The sequence below is a fragment of the Amblyomma americanum genome, chromosome 2 (genome assembly GCF_052857255.1).
Source record: "Amblyomma americanum isolate KBUSLIRL-KWMA chromosome 2, ASM5285725v1, whole genome shotgun sequence".
NCBI lineage: Eukaryota > Metazoa > Arthropoda > Arachnida > Ixodida > Ixodidae > Amblyomma > Amblyomma americanum.
In genome coordinates, this window is record NC_135498.1 from 97,939,094 (window position 1) to 97,966,944 (window position 27,851).

The window sequence follows — 27,851 nt, forward strand, 5'->3', positions numbered from 1 at the left end:
CACAGCTACCGCGTGGAGCGCTGCATGTCGGATGTGTGCCGGCCGAACCGCAACGCAGTCGCAACATCGGCACGAGGAATACAACATTGTTGCTTTCGTTCAGCTGTAATCGACCACAGTTGTCATGGAGGTAGCTTACTACAGGTTTCAGGTGGAAACCTTCTCCAGTACGGGCGGCGCTTGGACTTAGCGTCTCTCGACACATACCAAACTCTTATTACTTATTCATGTCAAACAGCCGAGGGCACGTTCGCCTTTTACCATATTATTCCTGACGTGAGGCCGCCACTACAAATTAGTGTCGTGTGTGACGCCCAGATATCTGACAGATTCCACCTGTGGAATTGGATCTCAGCTATGCGTTAACAAGATGTCTAACGCAGTGTTTGAAACATGACCGAGTTTGTGCACATTCAGAACTAAGTTCATCTTGTGCAGCGAGACCTCCAAAGCATTTAGGCAGCCTGCAACAGCTGATTGGATAGTGAATACATTTTGCCGAAGCAAGATAAACTATGAAGTCGACGTACACGATAACTGCAATGCCTTGGTAAAAAGGTATATCTTGAAACAGTGTCTTGAAAAGTAGTGGCGAGAGAAACGACCCTTGTGGCACGCCTCTGGTCTGAACGTAGCAGACTGAAGAGGAGGTGCCATCTGTAAAGAAGAAAGCCTTGCCTTAGAAAATCCTCGAATCCACGCGTAGAGGTAATACGGTGGGTGTACTTCTGTCAGCTTGTTCAGAAGAGTCGTATGCTCCAGCCTGTCACAATCATTTCCGATATCTAGCGCCGCCAAGGCTGATTCTTGCTTTTCTGCATCGATCGGGGAATTCTGCTTTCCAAGTCCACATGTCCTGATCATTTCGCGCAGCCGCGAAGGAAGCTAATCGTGGCCGGACTGAGTGCACGAACCTCTGAAACATGCTCCGAGAAGCGGCTGTGCATTATTCTTTCAATTAACTTCATGAAATCGGAGGTTAAAGCAATCGCCATCGTATACATCTTTGCCACTTGTCTTTCTCCTCGCGAATACTAATTCCCTATCGACATTAACATTGTAACTCTCAGAAGCGCTGCACAAATTGGGCGAACTCGAAGCTTGAAAAACGTTCGTACAGTTAATGCAGAGTTTGTGGAGCGTACTTGTGGTCTATGGTTGCAAGCAACCGCTTTCTACAGTTTCACAGTGCGAAAGACTAACATCTGCGGCCGGAGCGATTAGCTGTCTTAAGAAGCATATAGATACATGTGTGCCAAACCATATTAATGCCAATAGCCATATTTGAATTTTTCGCTGTTTTTTGCGAAGCTTTAACCAAATAAAACTAAGGCGTTTCGACTTTCCCATAGTTAAATATTTCTGTACCTGAAGAAGTTACGCGCTGAAATCAAATCACTCTTGGTAACAAACTACTTTAATAAAAGTCCACTGTCTCTATCTCCGAGATGGCCAAATACCTCGTTAAGGAGCCCTGCGCATGAAATGTGGCGCTGTGCTTGGTTTAAAACACGAAGGATAATCGATCACAATATTTTAAAAGCAGAGCTTTACTGATTGCGACCAGGCGCACAGAGCAGAAGCCGACTACAGAATTGACCTTTCTTCTTTGGGCGAAGTCAAAGCAGCGTCTTGACTTCGGGACATTTTTACTCCTGCATCGGTGTTATATTTTGTTGGAAAAACCACGGGGTTGTCTCGTTTGGACTCAGGCAGGCACCAACTCTTCGAAAGAAACGAAACGGGTGGCAAACGCACCCCTCCTTGCAGTAGAATCTGGTTGAAGTAACACCTGGCTTGCACTGAAAACAAAATGAACTGTAAGCAATGTTTCCAGCAAGTGACATGTTAAGTAATATCGGCGCCATGTGTAGTCTAAACTGCTTGATGCAGTAAAACATCGCCATCAGCTTGAATGCATTCATTCGAAAAAAAGGTCTTTCATATTCATTACCTTCTAAACCCGTTCTCGGCCAGCCGTGTCTACTCCATCAAACTAGCACTCAGATCACCACACAGCATGTATTTGCGCGGTATTATACTCATTATTATATCTTATTTTACCTTTACACACCATAAATCATCAATTCTGTCTATTATGAGCATTATAAGTCCTCCATACGCACGTCACGTCTTCACGAAGATAGCTAGTTTTAAACTCAGGAATATTGCCGCCGCTCAGTCTCACGGTTAACATTATGCCTGTTATTGCTATTTGCACTGCTCATAGCACTGTGTTCAACATTAGTTTAAGCCTTGAACAGCAAAAACAGCTAGAGGTTTGGTTTAGCCATACAGCTCTGAAATCTAACGTGGAATCTAGTGTCAGCATTATTATCTTTAAAACTCAACATTAAAGCAACATTCTCAGAAAACCCCTCAGAGCGCGCGTGAGAAACCTTCCCCTACTTGTTTTTTTTTCGTGCTACCTGGGGACACCTGGTGGAGTCATTGTGCCTCCAAAAAAAAAAAACTGGAAACCATTAGGGCGCCAAAATGATAACTGGAATGGTTAACGGGAAAACCACGAAAGAAAGGGCAAACTGGCAGAAGGCAAGCGGGCTCCATGCACCAAAAAAACAAACCGTGGAAGTGCTCTCAGTGCTTGAAATAGGGCTTCATACGGAATACGTGCACTACTTCCAGCTGGCGCCGACTGCGCGCATTATACACAGAACCGTCAACCAGAACTTCATAATTCAGATCCGCGATGCGCCGCAACACTCTGTAGGGTCCAAAGTAGCGGCATAGGAGTTTGTACGACCAGTCTTGACGACGGACGGGGTTGCACACTCACACTTGGTCGTCGGGTTGGTACTCGAAGTGTCTGTGTGCTGGTTATAGCGGCGTGCATCTGTCCCCTGTTGCCACCTAATGTGCATGCGGGTGAGTTGGAGGGCTTCCATCGAGTGTTGACTAGTTCTTGGGCATAAGGCCTGAGCGCCCGGTCATCCGCAGTGCACGGAAACACGGCATTCAGCACTGTGTGTACACCACGTCCATAAACGAGGCGAGATAGTGTAGAGTGCGCAGTTTCTTGTACCGCTGTATTGTACGCAACATTCACGTATGGGATGATCTCGTCCCAAGTATTATGCTGGACACCTACCCACATTGCGAGCATATCTGCTATGGTTTTGCTGAGTGGCTCGGTGAGCCCATTTGACTGCGGATGGTAGACAGTATGCTTGTGATGGCTCATGTGGCTCACCTTGAATACCTCGTGCATGAGCTGCTTTGTGAAAGCGGTGATTACGTAGGACGATGCGCCGTGTCGTAAAACAATGCGCTGCGTGAAGAACTGCGCGTTTTCAGACGATGTGCCGCACGGCACCGCCTTGGTTCCCGCATAGCGTGTCAGAAAGTATGTCGCGGCAATGATCCACTTATTGGCGGCCGATAATACCGGGAATGGGCCCAGAATATCCATGCCGATTTGGTCGAAGGGTGTGCGAGGCGGTGCGACTGATTGGAGCATACCCGCGGGCTTGAGTGGAGGTCTCCTGCGGCGTTGGCGTTCACGGCAACCTTGGACGTAGCGGCGGATGGTGGCAGCAAGTTTTGGCCAATAAAAGGCATGGCGCTCTCCAGCGAGGGTGCAAAAAAGTCCCAAATGACCAGAGAGGGGCTCGTCTTGAGAGTCAAAAAGGATGCCGGCACGGAGGTCTGATGACAAGACGAGCTAATAGGTGCAGTCACTGTGGCTCGAGTTTTTCTTGAACAGGTTGCCTTGCGCATGAAGGAGGAGGAAAGGTTCCAAGAAAACTCTCGCGGCACGGTAGCAGTGCGGCCCTCAAAGTGGTCAATGACAAATCGTAAGTCCATGTCAGCTCGCTGCATCGCCATTATGTCGGAATCGCTAACCACTGCAAAAAAACGACTGTCGTCCACCTTGCCATCATCTGTTAGCTCGATCGGCGCGCGGGAGAGCGTGTCAGCTCATTCGTGCTTGCATCCAAATTTACACTCAATTGTGTAATCAAATTCCCGGAGGCGGAAGCTCCACCTTGCTAGGCGGCCTGATGGGTCCCGTAAATTGGCCAGCCAGCACAAGCTATGGTGGTCTATCGTGACTTTGAAATGGCGGCCGTAGAGGCAGTGTCAAAATTTCATCGCGACTCACACAACCACGAGGTACTTCTATTCTGAGGCAGAGTAGTTCATTTTGGCACGAGACAGCACGCGACTGGTATAAGCATTAACTCGCTCCGCAGCATCTTGGTGTTGCACTAGAACAGCACCCAGGCCGATGTTGCTGGCGTCGGTGTGGTCCTCGGTGCCAGCGTCCTTATCGAAATGAGCAAAAACAGGGCTTGTGCGCAGGCGCTGACGTAGCTCGGTGAAAGCCTCCTCTTGCTCGGTAGTCCAGAGGAACGGGGTATCGTCACGCGTTAAACGGGACAGGGGTTCGGCAATCTGGGACAAGTCTGCGATGAAGCGACGGTAGTAGGCGCATAGACCAAGGAAGCGTTTGAGCGTTTTCTTTGTGGTGGCTTTGTAGTGTGCGGTGGCCGCTACCCGTGACGCCCTACAACGCGACGACACACTCAGCGCACGAACCCCGCTGAGTGCAAATGATGTGTGCCGCCTCCTGGAGTTGCGCCTCTCAAACACATACTTCTCGTCAAACGGGGAATTTTACGGAAAACTGAAAGGAACACCAATGGGAGCATCCATCTCTGTCGTCATGGCCAATTTAACAATTAAACACGTCGACCAACGAGCCCTCAACTCATTCCACCCGAAACCAAAGATTTTCCTCAGGTATGTCTACGACTGCTTCGCCTTCATCAAAAAATCTGAGACTCAAAATTTCCTTCGTCACTCAAACTCCGTAGAACCTGACATTCAGTTCACGCTAGAGGTAGAACAAGAAGACTCCCTGACGTTTTTGGGCGTCCTCGTGTCCCGAAACGAAAATACCTTTAAATTCTCCGTATACTGCAAACCAACCCACTCAGGCCGGTATCTCCAGTTCTCTTCGAACCACCCGACAGTCCATAAAGCATCAGTGGTGAAGACGCTGTTCACAAGAGTTGAGACACACTGCAGCACAGAACTTGACAGAAAAAAAGAACAACGCACGATATTCAAAGAACTCATCATGAACGGCTACCCAAAAAACTTTATTCAAAAAACCATTCGACGTCAAAAACACAACATTCGTAAAGAAATCAACGCACAAATACCAACTCCACCACCAAATAACGTCACTTTACCTTATGTCGGGGGTGTCAGCGAAACCATCGCACGAAACTTGAAAAAATCGGGTCTCCAGGTTGCGCACAAGCCCACAAACACTGTTGCGCTTTGCCTACCTGTTCCCTAAGACCGGCCGCCGAGAGAAAGAGCCCAAGGCATTGTCTACCAAATTCCATGCGCCGACTGCGGCGCAAGCTACATCGGCGAAACCAAAAATTTCTAAGAAAGATTTTGGCATCATAAAAACGACGTCCGCAAATTCGCAAGAGAGCGCAATCCAGTAGCAGAACATACCGAGGACTCCAACCATAAAATCAACTTTGAAGAAACCCGCATCCTCGGAACCGAAACAAATTACCACAAGAGGCTCCTTCTGGAATCCTGGCATATCCAAACCACCCCGAACAATATCAACCGCACAACAGGAAACCTGCCCCCAGTATATGCCCAGGGACTTCGCTCTTCAACGCAACGAAAAAAAGACGCCATTCAGCACCTCCCTGCAGTGCGCAAGCGTGACTAACAGCCTAAACCCCCCTCCCCCCCTCCCACCTCCCCTCTCTCTCTCCCGTGCCTTTCGCGACACAGCTGTCGTTCTTTTCACCCCCCTCCCCTCCATACTTAAAGCACGCTAGCTACTGCCCTCAGTCACCCCTGATAAAGAAGTCGAGTCGGCTTCGAAACGTTCGGTTAAAGTTAACATTTTTGGTTGGAGATGAGCAGTTTATTATAAGTCTGTAGTAGGAACCCGAATTCAGCTACGGCGGCGGTTTGTGGGGATCGGGTTGGACACCGTCAGCTTTCAGAACGTGGCCGAGTACCTTAGTTGTTTCTAGCCGAAGTGGCACTTTTCAGGCTTGAGCGTGAAATTCGCCGACCGCAGAGCATCTAACACAGTGCGCAGGTGTTTAACATGTCCGTGAAAGGTTTCAGTGAACACCACTACGTCGTCCAGGTAAACTAAACAAGTTGGCCATTTGAAGCCAGCAAGGACAATATCCATCATTCGCTGAAACGTCGCCGGCGCTGAACAGAGAGCGTAGGGCCACACCTTCAATTCTTATTGGCGATCGGGAGTAATGAAGGCCGTTTTTCCCTTATCCCGTTCAACCTGAATCAGCCAGCAACCGATCTTTAAATAAATCGCAGAAAAATATTTCGCGTGGTGAACTCTGTCGAGCGAGTAGTCTATACAGGGCAGTGAGTACACGTCCTTCTTAGCTATGGCGTTCATCTTTCGGTGACCTATCCAAAAGCGCATTGTTCCATCTTTCTACTTAAACATGACGACAGGTGACGAAGACGGACTCTGAGAGGGTTGAATAACGCTGTCATTAAGCGCCTCCTTCATTGTGTTTGGATGGCCTCGCGTTCTTTTGGTGAAATACGGTACGGGTGTTGGCGCATGGGGCGGGCATTTTCGCATGTGATGATGCGATGTTTCTCAATGGCCGCCTGTTGAAGTTTCGAAGAACACGCGAAGCACGCTGTGCACTTACGTAGTAAAGCATGTAGAGCGTGGTGTGGCACTTGTGATAACCCTGAGCGTATGTCAATGCGATTGAGAGACATATGTACTGAGGTTCGACAGCTTCGCACGCAAAGCATTCAGAAACATCGGCTAATTGGTCGGCGAACGCGATCGCTGTGGCGCGGAAGGAGTGCCGAGGTATGTTTGTAAAATTTGTAACCTGTAATTGTGACCTACCATTATGTAGGAGGACAAGGCTTCGGGCCGAATAAATGCCATGCGTCAGCAGCAGTGAAAGATTGCCCTCGGCGACGGTTTTCCCATCGCGGATCCAATCGCTGTTGACATTGCCAAAAACGCTGGAGCCTGGGGGGATCAACACGCTCTCGGAGGAAATTTGAAGGGCGGGACCTCATGGGCAAGTGTCAGGAGTGCCATCGGCGTTGTCTGTGGAAAAAGTTCCAGTGCGCTGCCGGAGATCGATAGTCACCCTGTTCTGACGGAGGAAATCAACACCGAGAACCAGGTCACGAGAACATTAACGTAGAGCAAGTCAGCTGACAACGAACTTAGAGTTGCGGATCGGGACCCGAGCTGTACACTGGCGAAGTGAAATGACGATGTGGCCGCCAGCCGTGCAGATCTGCGTAAAAGACTATCGTGTCGTAACTTTTTTATGAGACTTGCCAATTTGCCGCTCAGAATTGAAAAATTAGCTCCAGTGTCCACCAACACACTGATGCTGTGACCGTCGATGAGCTCAGGTATGTCCAGTGAAAGCCGATCCGTACGTTAGGAAGCTCTGGTCGTCGATGTCAAATTCCTGTCACCCGATGCTCACGTCTCGGGGGAACTTTAGTTCATCGAGTTATCGCGACCCCACCCCCGGAGGTCGCTGCCTTTAATTTTCGCGGTGACGGCTCGGTGATCGTCTTTACGCCGGCTGTGAGAAGTTCTGGCTTGCTAGTGATGGGCAGGAAGGGCAGGAAAGAAGGACAGGAAAATACTCAGCGCACTCCACCAAAATATGCCACGAAACCAAGGACTGACACGGTTCACCAGCAACGTTCGCAGAAGAGCCCTCAGGGCGCGCTTGCAAAACCTTCACATCCTTGTCTTTTTGGGGCTACCTGGGGCCACCGGGTGGCATTATGTTATATTCAGTTATTTTTCATTATTTATTTTAAATAAATGAGCGCTGTCTGCCAATCTCGGCAGGTGGTGGCCAGATGTTATGGTGGGCGGGTGGTAAAGTGGAGAGAACACACACCCCTTATACTTTTATAAGCGAGGAGAAAGAAATCGCGATAGGGAAGAGATATAGAGGGCGGGAGGCGACGCATGGCCTTGTGGCTTGGCATAATGTGGCGAGAATCTAGGAATACGCGACCGGAAGTTGGCTACCATAAAAGGAGGAGGTTATGACGAAGACGAAGGAATGCACAATGAGCGGGTGGTCGCACGGTAGAATTCAGAACCATATAGCTACACCAGGGCTATAACAGCATTCGCGCATTCATCATCTATAAGCCCGGCCGGCTTTGCGCTACAAATATTTGTTAGCTAGCGCGTAGTAGCAGAAAATACGCAGCCCCCCGTAAAGACCTCACTCGTCAGGAATCCACTACATGGAAAAACATGCAAGACCGCACAATACCAAACTTAGTTCGACACAAGATTTGGCACGCGCAATACCCAATAAAGGCCTTCCCAGCCTGCGGGGAAATTTCAAGCATACTTCACATGGTTTGGACTTGCCCCGAGCAACGTAAAGCGCACAGTTTGCAGTTATTCAGCCATGAGCAGTGGGAGGCGAAGCTAGCTCACACAGAGCCCCCTCCAGCGCCAGCTGACGGGCACGCCTGGAGGGCCGTATTCGCCAATGGTTTCCGGAACTGGGTGCACCGCCCGAGTAATTACTTTAAATTAATAAAGTTTATTCTTTCTCTCTCTCTCTTCAGCAGCTATAGCTGAGTAATGGCTCATCGTCACTGTTGCATACTTTTTACTCCTTTGATCTTTCTACGCGGCTGTTTAAAATTTGACAGCGTCTGCAAAAGGCAATGCAGCTAGTTTGTACTCTTGTGTGATTATTTATCAATATCAAGCATATTCTGCATTAATACAACCGTTGTACATAAAGTTTCGAGACGGATTTTTCATATTCTCTAGAAATGCTTCCCTAAAACAAATGTTGGTGTGCATGTGTAGCGCCATCTTTTCGGGCTGACCTGAGCTATTTATGTTAATTGCTGCGGCGGCCGCTAGATCGAAATACAAGTAGAAAAATACGTTGCCACTAGTCGTCTCCGGATCCTACTGTAAGTGAATGTGGAGAGATGGAAGTTCACCTCGAATACAGTGTAAACATAAAATTCTGTGTGAAGCTTGGCAAGACAGACACACAGACGTATGAGCTCCTTCGTGACGCTTACGGCAACGAAACATTATCGCGGGCGCGAGTTTTCGCGCGGCAGAAGAGGTTCGTTTTGGGGAGAACATCGGTGGAAGACGACACAAGGCAGGGGCGCCCTTCAACCTCACGAAACAAAAACAACGTCGTTCGGATCAGGGAAATCGTACAGCAAGACCGCACCAGTACAGTCCGCATGCTGATGCTCTCGACATTAGTACGACAACATGCCCACAAAATTTGCCTGAGAACCTGGGGAAACAACCGCGGAATACTCGACTTGTGACGCACTCCCTCACAAAGCACCAGAAGGGCACGCGGTCATCAGTGAGCGCTGATTTGCTCTCCGAGGCAGAGAAGGATGCTGCATTCATCGACAGCAGCATTGCTGAAGACGGAACATGGTGTTTTTAATATGATCCTCAAACAGAGAAGCAGAGCGCCGATTGGCTGTCCACAAGAAAAGTGTGGCAACAGAAGACCAAAAAAAGACGAAGCCGATAGTTTTTTTTCGTTGCCAGAGGTGTCATACACCATGGATTCGTCCCACACAGGCAGCCGGTGAATGAGTTTTTTATCCGTGTACTCCAACACATGCGTGACGTGCTGCGACGCCGTCGCCCTGACTAATGGTCATCTGGGCAATGGAGCCTTCTTCACGATAGCGCAAGGCCGCAGACAGCTCTCAGCGTGACAAAATTTGTCACCAAGTACAGCATTACTGTACTTCCCCATCCGCCATACTCGCCTGACATCTTCCTATGTGATTTTTTTCTCTTTCCTCGTGTGAAGCGAGCCCTTGAAGGTCGCTGGATGGGGAACGTGGAGCCCATTCAAGAAGCTATGACAAAAGAGCACAGAGCACTGCCAAAAGAAGCGTTCTACAACTGTTTCCGAGACCTCAAGAAGCATTGGTAATTGTGTATAGACTGCAAGGGAGACTATTTCGTTGGTGTGCTGCACAAATGATTTCAATGTTAAACAATGGACAAAGGTGGTATTAAGCGAGAACTATTGGTGTTTTTTTTCAGAGAATTTGACATTTGTTTTTTTCGTATTATTCTTAGACCTGGACTTTATTTTGTATGTTTAGGTTCTGAATCATGCTGTATGTGTCCCCTTGTCCTCTCCAACTCCTGTTCTAGCCGGGCATTATCGAAAGCGACATAATATTCAATAGTTTTTAACGCAACTCAAGGCTCTAGTTCGGTGTTAATACCTCCTGCAACAAATGAGTTAAACTGCTCAAGTTGCGTTTCGTTGGCTAACGTTCTGTATGGTTGCCATTTATTTACTCCTTATCTGGTGGGCTGCCTGAGTACGTCGCGCGCTTCATTTAGGCGTCATTTAGGCTTGGGTGAGTGTTCTAATTCCAGCTCAGTCAAACGCTCTGTCGTTTTTGATGAATGCTGCATTACCCTACACTCTTCTCACCCATCCTTTCGTGATTGACGCATACATGTTCCCATTCCGCAGTATATGCTTCGAGAACCGAAAACTACTATGTTTTAATGTCTTGACTCAAGGGACACTTGGCTCTGATTTTATTACCGGTTAGGTGAGGAAATTTATTTCACTTAAAACTCAGCTTATCTCTTCATATTTTCATGACTTTGTCATCCTCGGTGTTGGGGTTAATATGTAGTTGGCAAGCCCTTGGGATTCTAGTAGGCTAGTGGTAATTATTTAGATAATTTAACATACCGATCTTCTTGTATTCATTGCATCTTTAGGCAGCCCTTCAACAGATCTGTGGTCAATATTTCATGCTGACTGACTGGTTTTATCATAAAAATTCATAACTTTCGTTTTATTTTCAACCAAGCATTCCTCGTCTTGGACTGCATATCTGTTATTTGTGCAATAATTACGTTTCACCCAATCCGTGTAAACTTTTTCTACCAATGCAGATATATTCTCTTTTATTTTCATCGCAATATTCTTATCTCGGTACGTCTAGATGCATTCCTTCGGCGCCTCAATTCATTTTTATTCTTTACAGACTTTCTTCTCATAAACTCCTTCAGTAAACACTTCTTTATATCCTTGGCTTACGTGTATTATTTCTGGAAGCCCTGGAGATTCAAGTCTTGTTGATAATATTTTATTTTCATTTTAGTTCATTAAAGCAATGCTTCAGCTCATTGCGTTTAAGAATTTTATGCTGTGAATCTGACTTGATAAACTAAAAACGGCATCAACCTGACAACCTACCACAGGGCCGATAATAAGACCGCAACAAGACCTTGTTGCTATTCTTGGCAGTAATTGAAGAGAAAAAAGCGGCAATCTCAATAGCGATAACTAAGACACCGGCATATTCCAAAATGCAGCAAGTTGTTAACTTCAGTCACTCACTTATGGTGTGTGTCTTCTTTAAAGAATCATCTCACTCACGTTCATATTCCTTGCGCATATGTCTCAGTGTATGCACATCATTAGAATTTCTTCCCCATATACACAGTAGCGGAGCGCAACTTGCATTTTTTGGCACGCCATTTTCGTCATTAGTGCTCATCTTGCAAAGTCATGTGCTATTTAAACAGAACTTGCCCATTAGACCAAGGTATTCTTTTTATATTGCGAAATGTGATGTATTATGCAGTCAGTGGCAGCAGTATTCACTTGAATGCGGTTCATTGGCACAGCTTGCTTGGAAATCATACCGCAGTTGCGATGTTATTCTCACCGTTTGCATTTGTACAGGTGCTGGCGACTGGGCTTGGTCTGCTGACGCCTATTGCTTCGACTCGGCTCTTTAAGATAAAGGACGGATGGTGAGCTGACGCATCAACTAGGACCGCCGCCCTTTAATGGAACAGTGCGTCCTATTTTCGAGCCGGCCGCTACCTACACCGCCACTTCTGGACACGGGAGCACCCTTCGTTTGGCAACATGGAACATTGTCAGCTGATCCGCAGTGTGAAAAGGGCGCCAACATCTTCGACACGTCGAGCCACGCCACCGCAGTTGCGATGTTGTTCTCACCGTTTGCATTTGTACAGGTTAGTTACCTCTATTCCTACGCCTTTCGTGATAACAATGTCTGTCTTGTTGCGGTGTCGTGGCCACCCGATTGTTGCAAGCGTTTTCGTTCGGCTGCTTTGTACCTGTGGCGTCGTTTGCTCTTAGGTGGTGATATTGAGTCGAACCCTGGTCCGGTGACAAAGGCGCAGGAGGAGAAGCTTGACTTAGTGTGCGATGCAATTAAGCGTCTCGAGACAAATAACGCGAGCCTTCTAGAATCTGTAAAAAAAATTCTAGCAATGCATAGCATCCTTAAGAATGACTTAGACGCGCTAACTATACGCGTCGATGACCTTGAATCTAAATGTGTGCCTATGCCTCCAACGCAACTCCCAGAAACCTGTGACAGCAACGTTCGCAAACTCCAAGAGAAAATTGATGACCTCGAAAACCGTTGACGACGATAGAATGCACTGTTTTTTGGCATTGCAGACACCGACCATTCAGAAACGTGGGACAGTACCGAGGCTATAGTTCGAGAATGTTGTAAAAATAAACTGGGGGTTTCAGTACAGTCTATTGCCAGGGCCCACCGCCTGGGTCGGTTCTGAGCCGAGAAAAATCGGCCAATAATAGCTAAATTCTACAATGAAAAAGAAATCGAGACTTTGCTCAGCAATGGCAGCAAGCTGAAGGAAACAGATTTCAGGATAGCACGGGACTACTCTGTTGCCGTGCGCGATAAGCGCCGAAAGCTTTGGCAGTTCTCGAAGTCAATAAAAAAGAGGGTGATCGTCCCCGCCTTGCTTTCACCAAGCTCATTCTAAATGATGACACTTACGTCTGGGACACGAATGCCAACTGCGCAGTCCGTTTACAAACATCTGGAAATGATGCGCCAGAGGTAGAGGACAGCGCCCACGGAAGTGCTGACGAATGACCCAGTCATTCTCCTGCCTCAACTCAAGTAATCAACCCTTCTTTGCCGTCAGTTCATAAGCCTTGCCATAATACCGCATTAACTTTCCTTTATACAAATACCAGAAGAATCCTCTCTCAAGCTGTTCCCATTTCCTCGCTTATCGATTCATGCTCTGCATCCTTAATCGCGTTCACGGAAACGGTGCTTACGGACAATGTTCCTGACGACAGCATTTTTGATACCGAGGCGACGTTTAACATATTTCGCTCTGACAGGTCAAATAGGAGAGGCGGTGGTGTTCTGTTGGCAATAAAAAACGAATTATCATGTGTACCCATCATAATTTCTACGTTTCTTGAATGAGTATGGGTGTTGTTAAACGGTAGCAGTACTGACATACTTATTGGTGTTTTTTATCGCCCCCCTGATATGGGCAGTGCTTTTGTTGACTTCTATCGCATTTTGAGTGAAGTGTGTAACCGATTTCCAAATTGTGTTATTAATATTTGGGGATTCTAATTATCCACGCATCAATTGGGCAACTCTATCTGTCACGGAGAGTGAAAGCGAATCGAATTCATTTCTTCAGTCATGTTTAGATTTTTGATTATCCCAACTTATCATGCAACCCACACGGCGCACTGCCACATGCTCCAGTATTCTTGACCTAATTCTTACTAATATCCCTGACATTTGCGCCAACATTAGTCGCCTAGATGGGCTCTTCGGTCATGACGTCATTACTGGGAACATTGTTTGTCGGCATAACAGTGGGGCGATCATTGAAAAAAAAATTAAATGCTATAGCAGAGCTAACTTTGATGGAATGAATGCACGATTATCTCTTTTTGCAGACCAGTTTCTTAATGACTTCTTGTCCCGTACACTTGAAGAAAACTGGGTCGCTTTCAAAAATATGTTTACTGACGTCGTTAGCAAGTATATACCGTCCATAACAATTAGGAGCAGGAGCTCTACGCCATGGTTCAACAAGCAACTTCGGCGTCTAAACAGAAGAAAAGATTGTACAGGCAAGCCCAGAAATCCAGTCTTGCACCATCGTGGCTTAAATACATACAGTGCGACAAAGAATACCAAGAGTTACTTAAATCCAGTCGTCGTCACTTTTTCAACCACGACCTGTCATCTATGCATACTAACAATCCTCGTAAATTTTGGCAAATAATAAATCCAAGTAATCACCCTGACGTTGTGCTTACCGATTCCACAGGCGCCAGTGTTCCCGAGTCAAAGTGTGCACAAATTATAACAATGCATTCTCGTCTGTGTTCACCCGCGAGGACGTCACTTCATGCCCAAACATAGGTACACTTTCCGATATCATCATGCCGCAGATAAATATTACCGAGTCCGGTATCATATCACTACTTAATAATCGTAAGGTATCATCTGCATCTGAGCACGTTGGGTTCAACAACAAGTTGCTTAAAAGTACATCTCAAAGTATTTCGGGAATCTTGTGCGCTCTTTTTTCACAGTCATTGTCATCCGGCCAAATTCCTAATGATTGGCGTACAGGCAAGGTCATACCAATTTTTAAATCTGGCGATCGCTCATCACCGCTTAACTACCGGCCTAATTCGTTAACTAGCACCGTTTGCAAACTACTGGAACAGCCATACATTCTCAAATCATTAAATACTTAGAACATAACATATTCTTCAAATACCAGCACGGCTTTCGCAAATAATTTTCATGCGATGGGCAACTTGCAGGGTTTACTAATGACTTGCTTTCATGTATTGACGCTGGCAACCAAGTCGACGCGATATTCTTAGGTTTTTCCAAAGCTTTTGACCGCGTTCCTCACCACAGGCTTCTACCGAAAATAAACATTTTCACATTGACGAACAAGTCATTGCATGGATAAAGGATTTCTTGTCATTTCGAACTCAATTCATAAATATTAATCATTACAACTCCCATTTTATTCCTGTCACGTCCGGCGTTCCACAAGAGAGCGTGCTTGGCCCTTTGCTTTTTCTAATTTATATTAATGACTTGCCTAACTGCATGTCGGCCAGAGTAAGACTGTTCGCCGATGATTGCGTAATTTACCGTACCATTTATACTGACACTGACCATCAAGCATTGCAGTCAGACCTCAATGCAGTAAACAGATGGTGTTCAGACTGGCAAATGACCCTAAATCATACTAAAACTAAGTGCACGTCATTTACACACTCCTCTTCCCGTATTCCAACTTCATACTTTATAGGCAACAATGTTGTCGAACTTACTACCACGTACAAATACTTAGGAATCAACTTGCAATCGGATCTAACATGGCATCATCACATCAACGTTACTCTTGCATCTGCTAACCGTACTTTCGGAATCATGAAACACAGACGAAAGCAAGCGCCTTCACACCTATAAAAACTTGCGTACACCACGTTAATCAGGCCGAAAATTGAATATGCATGTGTCATCTGGGACCCGAGCCAGGACTACATTATACGTAACATTGAATTCCTGGAAAGCCGTGCTGCTAGCTTCATTTTTTCAGATTATTCTCCGTACTCCAGTGTTACATCTTTAAAAATTCGTGCTGATCTGCATCCGCCATCACTACGACGGAAACACGCCTGCCTATCTCTCTTTCACAAACTTTATTATCATGATCGTTTGCGCGATGACTTCTTTCAGTCACCCCCTGTCATTTTTCCTCGCCGTGATCACCCCTGCAAAGTCAAACGCCCAGCATGCCACTCGGCCCATTACGCACAATCATTCATCCCCAAAACCATAGTTGACTGGAATAACCTACCATCAGATATTGCCACTGAAGTTAACACCGATCAATTTCATCAAATGCTGTGGACTCATATCTGAATTTGACGTCTCTGTGCGTTTTGGGTGTTAGCTTTTTTTTCAGGGCTATTTTAATACCTTTGCATCTTGTTCGACATTGTATTGCAGTTTTTTCTCTTTTTGTGTTATCCTTGAACCCCCCGTGTTTCAATTTTCACACTTTATTCTTATCTTCATTCGAACTTTAATCCACTACCAATATTGGTGTTTGCGTATTAGTGTTTTTCGTGTGCCCCCCCCCCCTATGTAATACCCTCTTCCAAGAGGGCCTTTAGGGTATTTGAATAAATAAAAATAAATAAAAATAAACAGCGTAGTGTTAACACGAAATAAGAAAGCGAAGAAACGCTTGATTTTCATTTGTTTGCTGAAAACTCGAGATGTAGAATTATGGTCCTCCGTCACTTTGGTTCATGGAATTGTCGACGTAAACCGACCATTGGGTGACTGCTGTCTTTCGATCCCTCATTGCGCTACACATGCCGTCAAAATGCGGCGGAAAATTTGGCGTCAGATTGCAGCAGGAATTACCCCATTGAGATAAAGGTATAGACATTCTCTGAATACCGGCGATTCATAGTTTTGGCTCTAAAACGACGTGCGACACAGAAGAAATGACTGAAATTCAAGAGATTTATTTAATGCAGAGAATATGAATTTCATAGTTTTTTGTGTATGTTTGAAGGCTACTACATTATAGTGATTTGTATCTTCTTCTGCACCGTTTGCTATGCTTACGTCAGTAGTACGTTACCTCAAATTCTTCGCTGGCAGGATAATGCCGACTTGGGATTTATTAATACAGTAATCCTACTCTAATGCAAAAGTGCCAGGATTCTGGTGGCGTTAGGTTTTAAGGCAGTTCATTGTCGGTGTTTGGCAAAGTAGGGCATAGACACCTTTTTTACGCATATATAACTTGGCTCATGCGATCACGAGGGAACTGCTACATAATACTGCTTTTCTGCTTTCTGAAAAAGACTAATGTTAACGTACATTTATTTTTCAAGTCAGGTGAGTCACAGTGATGCAAACCTGGAAGAACGAAAAAGGTGTTTTATATTTCCAGCAGTCAAACATGCATGTCAATATGTCGGCTGCGAATACAGAAGTAGCCTTATTATGAAACTTTCACAAAGGCGAGCAGCATAAGAGCAGGGCAGGTGATTTTCGACCACGTGTTGAAACGAAAGCAAAATTCAGCGTTCACTTCGCTTTCTGCGCCTTTGGATCAAGGAGCTGGTGTGCCTAGCACTTCTAGGCAAGCAAAACTTCATAACATTTTGCAAATATACCGATATTTATAAAAGTGAAGAACAAAAAATATCTAATCTACGTCACTTGAAATAACAAAACCGCGAACAGAGCATAGTCAAAACCTACTCACAAAACGAAGGCATTTAGCGTGATCCCAGATGCCTGCCCTGTAATCAGCAAAACAGGATAGGTCATTTTTTTGGTGTGGCCGAAACATTTTTTATTGAATGGTTTTCGACGAACACCCAGAATATTTCACTGCCAATAGTCCGTGTTTATTGTTTGACATCACCTTTTGGTTTGTGGGTTTTAAAAAATTTGCTTTTATACTGGTGCTAGCTATTCAAGTACAGCCATGCTCTAATTAACGGCATGCTGCTGGATACTTTTCCAATCCGATCTGGTCATCACGACATGAAAGCACCATAACAAATGATAGAATACTTTTTATTGTTATTTTTTAATACGGAGTAATTACTCAGTGGCATCCACAAACGCGATGCCAACGGCTACAAAGGAAAGCTATTCAGCTCTGCTGTAGAGCTGAAAAAGCTGTTTAGCTTTCCTTCGTAGCCATTGGCTGCTCTTGGGTGGATGCCAGTGAGTAATTGCTCCTTATTAAAAAAAATCTACTTCACATTGGGTGATTCTCCAAAAGCATTTGACCACCACTGTTTCCACTTCAAGTTATTGATCAATTGACTCTCGCCCTACCATAAGCTTGCCGTCCCAGTTATCGCAATAGGTAGAGCGCCTGCTCCGCTGAAGCGTTTGTCCCGGGTTCCAACCCCGGATCAGGACAAATTTGTCTTTAACTGGAATGTTTCTGAGAAAGCTGCATATCTTTCTTTTGTAGCCGTTGGCTGCGCTTGGGAGGATGCCAATGAGTAATTCCTGCTTATTAAAAAAATCTACCTATCCTTGAAGGATTCCCCTAAAAACATTTGCTACAATACTGTGGCTCAAAAAAAAACAACAAAACGTGTCCGCCCCCCCCCCCATTTCCACAGGCGAAGTTATCCCAGTGGCCACTGAGCGCATGACCCTCCGAATTGTCTCAGAAAACATGATCTCTTAATGTTTCTTAAAAAAGCATCATTGCGAGGGCGCATTCTGCAGACACACAACTTCCCTGCCCCAAAATAATGTTCTGCTGTCGCAGCACAAGTGTAAATCAATTCTCGTAACTTATAAAGCTACTTCAATGAAAATTATAATCAGTAATGACACCTAAAATTACACCTAAAGTTACAGCAACAGCTCTTTGACCATTTTATGTTCTTTCTCTCGAATAATGGTTAGAAGGCCTCATCAAAAAAGATACTGCCGTACAACATACAATGACAGAGAAAGTAGGCAGAACCATTTAACTTATGGAGTGAGACCTTTCTACAACGGTAACTTGAAAATGTCAAGGTCATCGCGAGTTGGATGCACGCTCCTCTTCGGACGAGCAATTGCCCAGTCGCGAAGACGAGGAAGGAACCCGTCAAAAAATTATTGGCTGGCGCCAAATCCCGCTTTTTGTGCACCTGAATGTGCGTCCAAAAATAGCAATTCTTATCAGGCGTCGTACTCTCATTCGTACCCCGAGTTTCCGTCATCCTCGCAGAGCTGTCGCTATGAGGTATAATTGCATACAAAGCTCCGACGATGCAATGCTTGTAAGTTGATAATTTTTCCAGCGTAGTGCAGCATCCTTTGTGCGCTGAAATGGCATTCCAATGTGCAAAACTCGGCTTAATTATTCTGCTTTATAGAATGCCGTTGCCAAAGCAATGTGTGATGTTTCTACACCGACTCATTGCAGTAATTATCTTTCAGAACACATTTGGCCAGTTCCTTTCTCGTGCTGTCGTGTCGCTTGAGACAAAATTAATGAAACATTGAGAACTCTATAGAGAATAAATGACATCTTGAGATCATCAGCTAAGGAACGATTTCTTCCGAAGGTGAGGAGAAATGGACCAATGACTTTAATTGCGTGGGGAGAATGCAACTCGTAGACCTCGACACCATGTTGCTTCCTGGCGAATAAAGGTCAACATATAGCATGCGTTGCCATACGACTGTATACTAATGAGTAGGTGTGTCGTTAAAAAGAATGAAAAAAATGAGAATTGTAAGACATTGCTTTTTCTTTCAAAGGACAGAAGTGGTCGGAAGTGCTCTCCTTAAATTTTATACTTTTGTTCTTATAAATTGGCCATTCTGCGAGATCAGCGTACGTGCTATTGCGGAGTGCGAAAAGCCAAAAAATTGCGAATTTCAGTCAGTGACAAAGGCTTTCGATTTCCTGCGTAGTAACGTCGACGACATCAACTTCATAATGACTCATTATCTCTCAATATTCCATGCTTGCAGCAATGAAGATTGAAGCTTTACGCATTAAAACAATTTCAAGCGCTCTCGTCTACGTCTACATTATTGCCAAGTTATTGCGTCATCACAGGAGTTATATTTATTTCGAGGTTAATAATGCATACTGAGCTTGAACTCAAATTTTGTTTCCATACAAAACTGAAAGGCAGATAGTAGTGTGGTGCGAAATAAAGTCTGGCCTCCAATAATCACTAATCATATGTTCGGTTCACTTAATAAGTCTTCTACAACGCTCAATACTTTCAAACTCCGCTGATGACAATTCAGGAGCTCGCGCTGACAATCAAATCTCTACGTATAGAGCTCATCAAGAACAGCACTAACGTGTTTCCTAGATGAGGAATGAAATCATTTTTATGGAGTAAGTAAGAAGTACAGGTTCAGGCAATTATTCACAGCATTGTCTTTTGGCTGCTGCGTTCTTGAACCGTTACATTCAAATTATTTTTCTTTCGGTTGGTCTTGAACCGAACCACGCACATTACGTAGAGCTATAGTAATTTATTTATTTACTTATACAAAATACCCCTAGAGGCCCTCAATTTGAGGGTATTACATAGGGGTGGGAGGCTGTACAGGCAAGAAATAAAAAAAACTAAATAAGCCAAAAATTCAAGAAACTACAAGCAAAAAGAGAGATAAAAGCATACGGATCCTTGGAATAAAAATAGAAAACCGACGTAATTAAACATTGAAGCATAAATGGCAGAAACAATCATTAACAGAGTAAATTTAGTACAAGTTATACAATGTCAATCCACGATGGCATGAAAATAAAACAACGCGAGTCATCAATAACAGCAATAAAAGACAAAACCCTAATGCACTGGTAGTTAACAGTGTTCTAAAAGCTGTTACGCAGAAGTAGTGGGAGATATTAGTTTATAAAATTTCTCCGCATCAGTGGTGGTAGCAACATCTGAAGGGAGAGCGTTCCAGTTGGTTATAGTGCGTGGAATGAATGAATGTGCATAGTTAGATGTACACAATGACAAGCGCTTAACTTTAAAGGGATGGTCGTGATGGTCAAAAATGGAGGAAGGCAAAGAAAAAAAAGTCATTATGAACCGTTGAGTGATGATACAGTTTTTGAAAAAGTGATAAGCGTGCAACTTTACCACGGAGATATAGATCTTGCAGATCAGCGCGTTTCTTCAAGGCTGTGATGCTAATATGACGTGAATAATAAGAGTAGATGAAACGAGCTGCGCGATTCTGCAACGAATCGACGTTATTTTTGAAATATGCTTGATGAGGGTCCCAAATAGCCGAAGCATATTCAATTTTAGGTCGAATAAGATTAGTGTAAGCACGTAATCGGAGGTGAGAGGGAGCATGCTTTAAGTTATGTTTAAGAGGCCTAATTACCAATTAGCAGATGCAAAAATAAGGTTAATGTGGTGGTTACATGTTAGGCCTGACCGAACGTGATGACCGAGGTATTTATACGTGGTTACCAACTCAACTGGAGTATCATTTAAAGAATAGGCTGCTTAAATCGAGACATTCGGTTAGTGAAAGACAAATTTTGTTTTGAAAGGTTAAGTTGCATAAGCCAAGTAGAGCACCATGCTGTTACTGTCTTGATGTCGGATTGTAAGGCTAAGCGATCTTCGTTAGTATAAATTTTGCGATAAATTGCGCAATCGTCGGCAAAAAGTCTTATTCGGGTAGAAATGGGGTTAGGTAAATCGTTAATAAATATCAAAAAAGCAAGGGGCCAAGCACGCTTCTTTGTGGGACGACAGAATGTACTTGGCTGAGAGACGAATTATGGTTATTGGCACTGGTAAACTGAAACCTGGAACAGAGAAAATCTTTAACCCATGCAATACCAAAAGGTTGAATATTAAGAAGTGTCAATTTGGTTAATCACCGGTTATGAGGTACTCTCTCGAAAGCTTTGGAAAAATCAAGAAATATGGAGACCACTTGAATTCCAGCATCAACAAATGAATGAAGTTCGTGGATGAAACCAGCAAGTTGCATTTCGCACGAGTACCTTTTACGGAAGCCATGTTGGTATTTAAGGATCTTGTGTTGCGTATTTAAGGATCATGTGTTGCTCTAAAAAGTTAACCTGCGAATGAATCACGTGTTCAATGAGTTTACAAATCGTGCTAGTTAATAAAATTGGTCGATAATTGATCATCGGACTTGAAAATAGGCACAACCGTAGCTAGGTGCCAGTCACGTGGAACCAAACAAGATGAAAGGGATTGCGAAAAAATAGCGGACAAGATGCGATGGATGAGTTGGATGATGGATGAGATGAGTTCTTGAGTATTTTGTTATTCAAACCAAGGTGATCAGACGCTGATGTCGTTTTAAGTTTCCTTAGTAAAGATAAGATACCTGTCTCGCTAATAACTATTTCGGACATTGAGGTATTAGAATGATTCGTAGCAGCAAGGACTGAATAAACCTTCTCGGGTAAAGATTGATGTGAATGCGTCGTTAAGAACTTGTGCGCATAGAGCCACCGGAACGCTGCCTCCTTCGGCATTGGTAAGAGTTATATCAGGATGATTCGAAGGGTTTATCATCTGCTAGAACTTACGAGGATTATTCTTTAACATTGATGGTAAATCGTATGTGAAGAAATGGCGACGAGCAGATTTAAGCGCCGTCTGAAAATGTTTATCGCACTTTTTGTATCAATGCCAGGAATCAGAGTGCCTGTTTTTGTCGGTCTGTCAGCACAGACGCTTTTTCTTATTATTCAGGGAACGCAGGTGTCTATTAAACCAGGGCGCGGTGATAGTGTGTGGTATATTGATAACAGGTATGTATCTGTCGATAAGTGCAGCAAGTTTGTTGCTGAAAAGGTTCCAGTTGACCTCCACTGAACTTTCATCTCAGCGTAAATTTGGTCGAAGTTTGCTCGGTTGTAACACCCGATTTGTTTCTTGCGAGTTATTTTTTATGGTGCGTGAAATTAATCTTTCCGGTAATATGGAATGATCCGAAAGTCCTCTAAGAGCGTTATATTAGAAAAAAAGATGAGGATTATTGGTTAAGACAAAATCCAGAACATTTCAAGAAGTGGCGGAACAACGCGTAGGTTCAGGGATTAGTTGCTGCGATGAAAAGTCCAGGCAAGACTGGAGGAAAGCCCGAGCTTCCGGATGATTAGTTGGAGCAAATAGTGAGGACCAGTTAATTGTCGGAAAGTTAAAATCGCCTAGCAAGAGGAAGCTTGATTTTGGAAACCGAACAGCAAGTTTGCTTATTATTCGATAAAATTCACTTAAGAATGAAGTGCTCATGTCAGAAGGCCGGTAGACTACACCAATAATAATAACAGGAGGGCCACATTGCAAGCGAACCCACACTGACTCCAGGCACAACGCGACGTCAATAAGCAAAGCGCTGATCTGTTTAACTGCTAGAAGAACACCACCACTCCTACAACCCATGCGGTCACAACTAAATATGTTAAATTCAGAATCACAGGTGAAAAGGGCATTATCGGGAATTGTGCCATTTAGCCAAGTCTCGGTAAGCGCGATGATCGACGAACAGCACGAATCGATTAGTGAAGAAAGAGCCACGTTTTTAGAAAGAACACTTCTTATGTTGGTGGAGAGGAAGTTTGTACCCAAAACAGCGGAGCGCCGTGCAAGTGACCGCAAGGGCGGTTTGTATGCCAATTTGTGAGGACTATAAAGTCTACGTCAGTCTTTGGACACCCGCAATGCACAATTGGTTTCGTTATCCCAGAAGTAAGACACACTATTGATATACAGTTTATCAAAAACCAAACGCACTTTGTCACCTGAGTTTACTGATTTTGCATACGTGAGTAGCTGGTGGCGTTTATTGCGAACAATTTGAGACTAATCGCGTGAAATACTGAAGTTCGTATTCTTGAGCTTGTAGCCCCTACTCATCACAGTTTCAAATTCTTTTTCGATGAACAACTTAGCAGTAATAGGCCGGTTTTGTCGTCTGAGAAACGGCCTATGCGGTGAGCCCTGGATAATGAAGATACAGTCAGACCAAGCTTATGAGAGCAAAATTCGTTACCAAGACGTTCAGAGTCTTCCCAAGGTTCAGCCTTATCCTTGTCAGGAACGCCATAGAAAAGAATGTTGGACCGGCGCGATCGGTTTTTCAGATCATCAATTATAACATGAATGCTAGACACATCGTGAGTGCAGCTCGTGGAAGCCTCCGATGAACGTGTTGACTGATTCTTAAGCTGAAGTTCTTCCACACGTTTAGCTATAGACTTAAAATTATTTAGCAGGTCTGAACTTGTCTGGTTTTTGAGCTCAAGTTCATGTACACGTTTAGTTACAGACTGCATATCCTTTTGCAAGTCGATATGAATGGTGAGGATCTTATTAACACTTTCAAGGATGTTCGCGTGGCTAGCCTCGAGCCTTTGAACAGCGGCATAAATAAGCTCAAGCTTTTCCTCCTGAGCCTTTGTCATAGGACCCGGGTTCATTTCAATGTCCCCCTCCCTGAACCAAAAAGCGTCATATATATGTTGCCGCAGAGCGAAAACAGTTCAGGACATCGGGGGGGGGGGGGGGGGGGGGAGGGGGGGGGGGGGTGGACGACACCGCTAAAAGGCAGACATCGTCATCTCGGTAACAGTATATTCGTAATAACTAACCTGAAACAGCATGAACGGTGAGTGGCGTGGCATTTCAGCAGTGCCGTGGCCCAAGGGGACGGTGAAAACCGCACGCTCTATGTAGGTGTCCTCATCAGCTGATATTGTTGCGTGTTGCCAGGTCAGAAGGTTGGACGCCTCCAAAAACGACTGCGGTGCGTACAGGTAATCTGTACAGCGGTTGAAGATGTCAAAAATCCAGTCAGCGGCGGCAGCTTGCGGATCCGGTAGGCAGCTCGGTGAAACGGGTGGCTGATAGTAGAATCCGGTCAGCAGCAGCTCCTGAAACAGCATGAACGGTGAGTGGCGTGGCGTTTCATCCACAGGGTCGTGGCCCAAGGGGACGGTGAAAACCGCACGCCTTATGTAGGTGTCCTGATCAGCTGATATTTTGCGTGTTGCCAGGTCAGAAGGTTGGACGCCTCCAAAAACGGCTGCGGTGCGCAGAGGTAATCTTTACAACGGTTGCACATGTCAAGAATCCAGTCAGCGGCGGCAGCTGGCGGCTCCGGTAGGCATCTCGGTGAAATGGGTGGCTGATAGTAGAATCTGGAGAGGAGCAGCCCCTGAAACAGCATGAACAGTGAGTAGTGTGGCATTTCGTCAGCAGTGCTGTGGCCCGCAATGACCGCAGCATTCTTAGTGCGCACACAGCGCGCACGGTAAAAAGAGGAAGCGCTCTTGGTTGTCTGCCTTACTGCTCAAGATATGCCTCATTTTAATTACTGATTTTAAACTGGCACTGGGCATGAAAACTTCAATATTTCATTAATTACAGTGTAATCTTTTCTGTACAACAAGTTAAACTACAATATATTTCTCGCATATTTCGTAAACAAAATCAGCCTGTATGCTCACAAGCTGTCCAATGAATAAATTGACGCGGGGGATCACGGCAATCGTATAGAATAAATGAAATTCCGTGAGAGAAACATTTGCGATCACTGTCTAGTGTCCGTTGCGCCACAGTAAAGGCAGCAAAAACACCATCCAAATAAGCAACAGTGTCTTTTCTATAAGAAGGCAGGTATTCTAAACAGGGGCAAAACCGATGAAAAATGAAGATTATTCCACAAAGCTCTAAAGTTCTTCTCTTCATAAGCTATAAGCTACATTTTTTAATAAAAAAAGCAGTACAAAAAATCTACACATGCGCAGCTAGAGCAATGGTTTCATCTTGTAGCCTGATATGCACTCTTACGATGAACGACGCCACCGCTAATCCCTACAGAGCTAAGAATGCACAATTATTCTCTGTATTTCTTGCTTAGAGATACGCTGAGCAAGCTCGACTGCTCAGGATGCTTAAGCTTTGTCTCCTAAAGGCAACTGGATAAGCTGACAGAAAGTGTGACGTGGTAAAAAATCCTGATTCCCGATCCAAAATATTTGGACGCCGCTTAGGTCTTGTTCTGATCGCCTGGTAGCTTTTTCTGTAGTAGCTATTCACCAAGCTGAGAAATAAACTTGGACGCTGCCAGAAAGCGCAACGACTTTTATGCGGCCACAGGTGAAGTAATTGTTCGGCTGAAATTAACTTTAGCGTAAAACTATGCAGCATGACAGCCAGAGTAGTGCAGCCCAATCATTATTATGCAGATTTTTATACCTGAGTTATATACAACACTATGTGTATACCACATATATATCACATAATGGAGTGCACTGTGGTTGCTCTTGTTCCTCTTTACCTAGCTGCAAATCGCCTGCAACAAGGCTCCAGCAACATTCTTTTATTATCTTTGCCCCTGCCGTCCATTTTAGTAGCAGTTCGTTTGCTTTGCCCAAAGTAACTTTAAGCCGATGGCCACTGTCTTGCTGTAGTTCATAGTAAGCTGTGCAAGTGTATGTCGGCAATCAATATCTAATAGGTAACTATAGGTTTACTTACATAGCAGCTGTGACCATGGTGAGTACGAGAAAAACGTGCAGGGAGCGCATGGTTGTCTGTATGACCAAAAGACGTGGTTACTTGCAGAGAAGCGAACATGACCGTCTTGTGACATTCGTGTCCTTTTATACTTGCTGCAAGGAGATAAGAAAGAGACAGTAAACAAATACCTGTCCTTGCTCAAAGCTTAAGATTTCTTGGAGAACTGCTGTTTTTATTTCGTCCAATCCGCAGAAATTGAAAAGGTTATGTTGCTTGTTGACATGAAGTGACTTGGTTGCTATCAATATAGTTGACAAGTCGAGACTGAGGCAGACAGCACGATCTGAAGACAAGTCATTCGCAAGCCTCGCGGTGTTTATGCCATTCGTCAATCTGTTGTGAATCCAGTTATGCTTCTTTTCTGTATTTACATCAGTACGAGTGACGTTTGAAAAATGTTTTTTGACCTTTATGCACACTTGCAGCGGTAACGGCAAGATCAACAAATGTCATCTTTTCAGCCAGTCAACACCACACCAACGTGTCAGGGGCTGTGTTGTTCTTGTCCGACACACGTTTCAAGGGAGCATGTCAGCACATGCAAAGGCAGTGGGATGAGACCAACACTGTGGTGGGAGTAACTTTCTATTTCGTAGAGAGCACATCAGCGCAATAACAGTCGAATCAGAAGACGTTCGCAAAGGACTGTGGCCCACATCTCATTATTTTTAGACGCAGTAGTTTAAATCCTGGAAGATAGGTTTACAGATTTAGGAATGCACAGAAAGAACTCTAATGGTAACATTTTGCAGATGTGGTGACGGCGTTCGTAGTCCGAAATTGTGCTTATTCTTTCCGTACTGTGAAGAAAATTGCCGTTTTAACGCGATGGAGCTAAAACCCTCTTACCTATAAAATCCTGCGTCGGTATAGCCGGCCTCGTGAGCGTAAAATAGGGTGGCCCAGGTGGCCACCAGCTAGACAAGCGACCTAGGTGGGCCACCTAGCTCGCATGAGCTTGTGGCGACATGACAACCTGGCCAACATATTGTGAGCAAACTGACCACCGTGGTAGGGGGCTATTAAATCAATGACTGATCGCGAGGTGTTGTAGGGGAAGAACAACTAGGGTCGCACAAGCCCGATCGGTGGCAGCTCCTGCCATCGCTTGGCAGCGCCTGCATCATTGCAGAAGTAGTGATGTGAGGACTCCCGGGGACCTATAAATGTAAAGTTGATAATGTGGTCCAATTCCGCAAATATGGCAATAAATCATTAATGCTATCGCGTCATATGCTTAAGACGGAGCTATACTGTCCAATCCAGTTCTTTAGAGGTTACAGTACCGTATTTTTTTAAACTGTTGAAATGAATATGATCTTCAGGGACATGAAGCTGCATAACGCATTGCACGTTGGGGCAGAAAAGTTTAATGGCCAGAAACTTATCTTAGGTAAAAATTGAAGAAAGCTTTTATCACAGGCTTGCACCTAAAAAGAAAAAAATGTTTATTATTTACGAAAATATACAAGAAATTTGGTATTCTTTTTGCCACAACCTGTGAAAAATCAAACTTCTATCTTGAATAGTATTCTTGCCACAGATCAATAATTGGAATCTCTTTTGTAGGGCAGCGGAGCGCGATCGCCTCGGTTGCAGGCTCATTTTTGTCGTTGCCGATGTCAGAACTGACTCCGTAATAAAAAAAAAATAAATAAAAAACAGCACCTTCAGACTCGCTGCTGCTCGGGGCATCGATAAGGTCTATCGGAGACAAATCAGAGTCCTGAAATTGGCGACGTTTTCTACCGCGTCGCGCATGTGGAGTCTGCAAAGCGACATTTAGGCTACCGCGTCTCCGAAGCGCGTTAACAAAGTGCCGCCTTGTCGGAAAATACAGCA

General features: G+C 44.7%; 1 long non-coding RNA gene across 1 annotated transcript; it reads right to left on the reverse strand.

Moving 5' to 3' along the window:
- Positions 1 to 1,569: 1,569 nt before the first annotated feature.
- On the reverse strand, positions 1,570 to 26,054 carry LOC144118849 (uncharacterized). The gene is made up of 3 exons (XR_013312167.1): positions 25,968 to 26,054; positions 17,198 to 17,234; positions 1,570 to 1,802 (listed from the first exon to the last, which is right to left on the reverse strand). It is a non-coding gene; the product is annotated as an uncharacterized LOC144118849 (long non-coding RNA).
- Between the last annotated feature and the right edge of the window lie 1,797 nt (positions 26,055 to 27,851).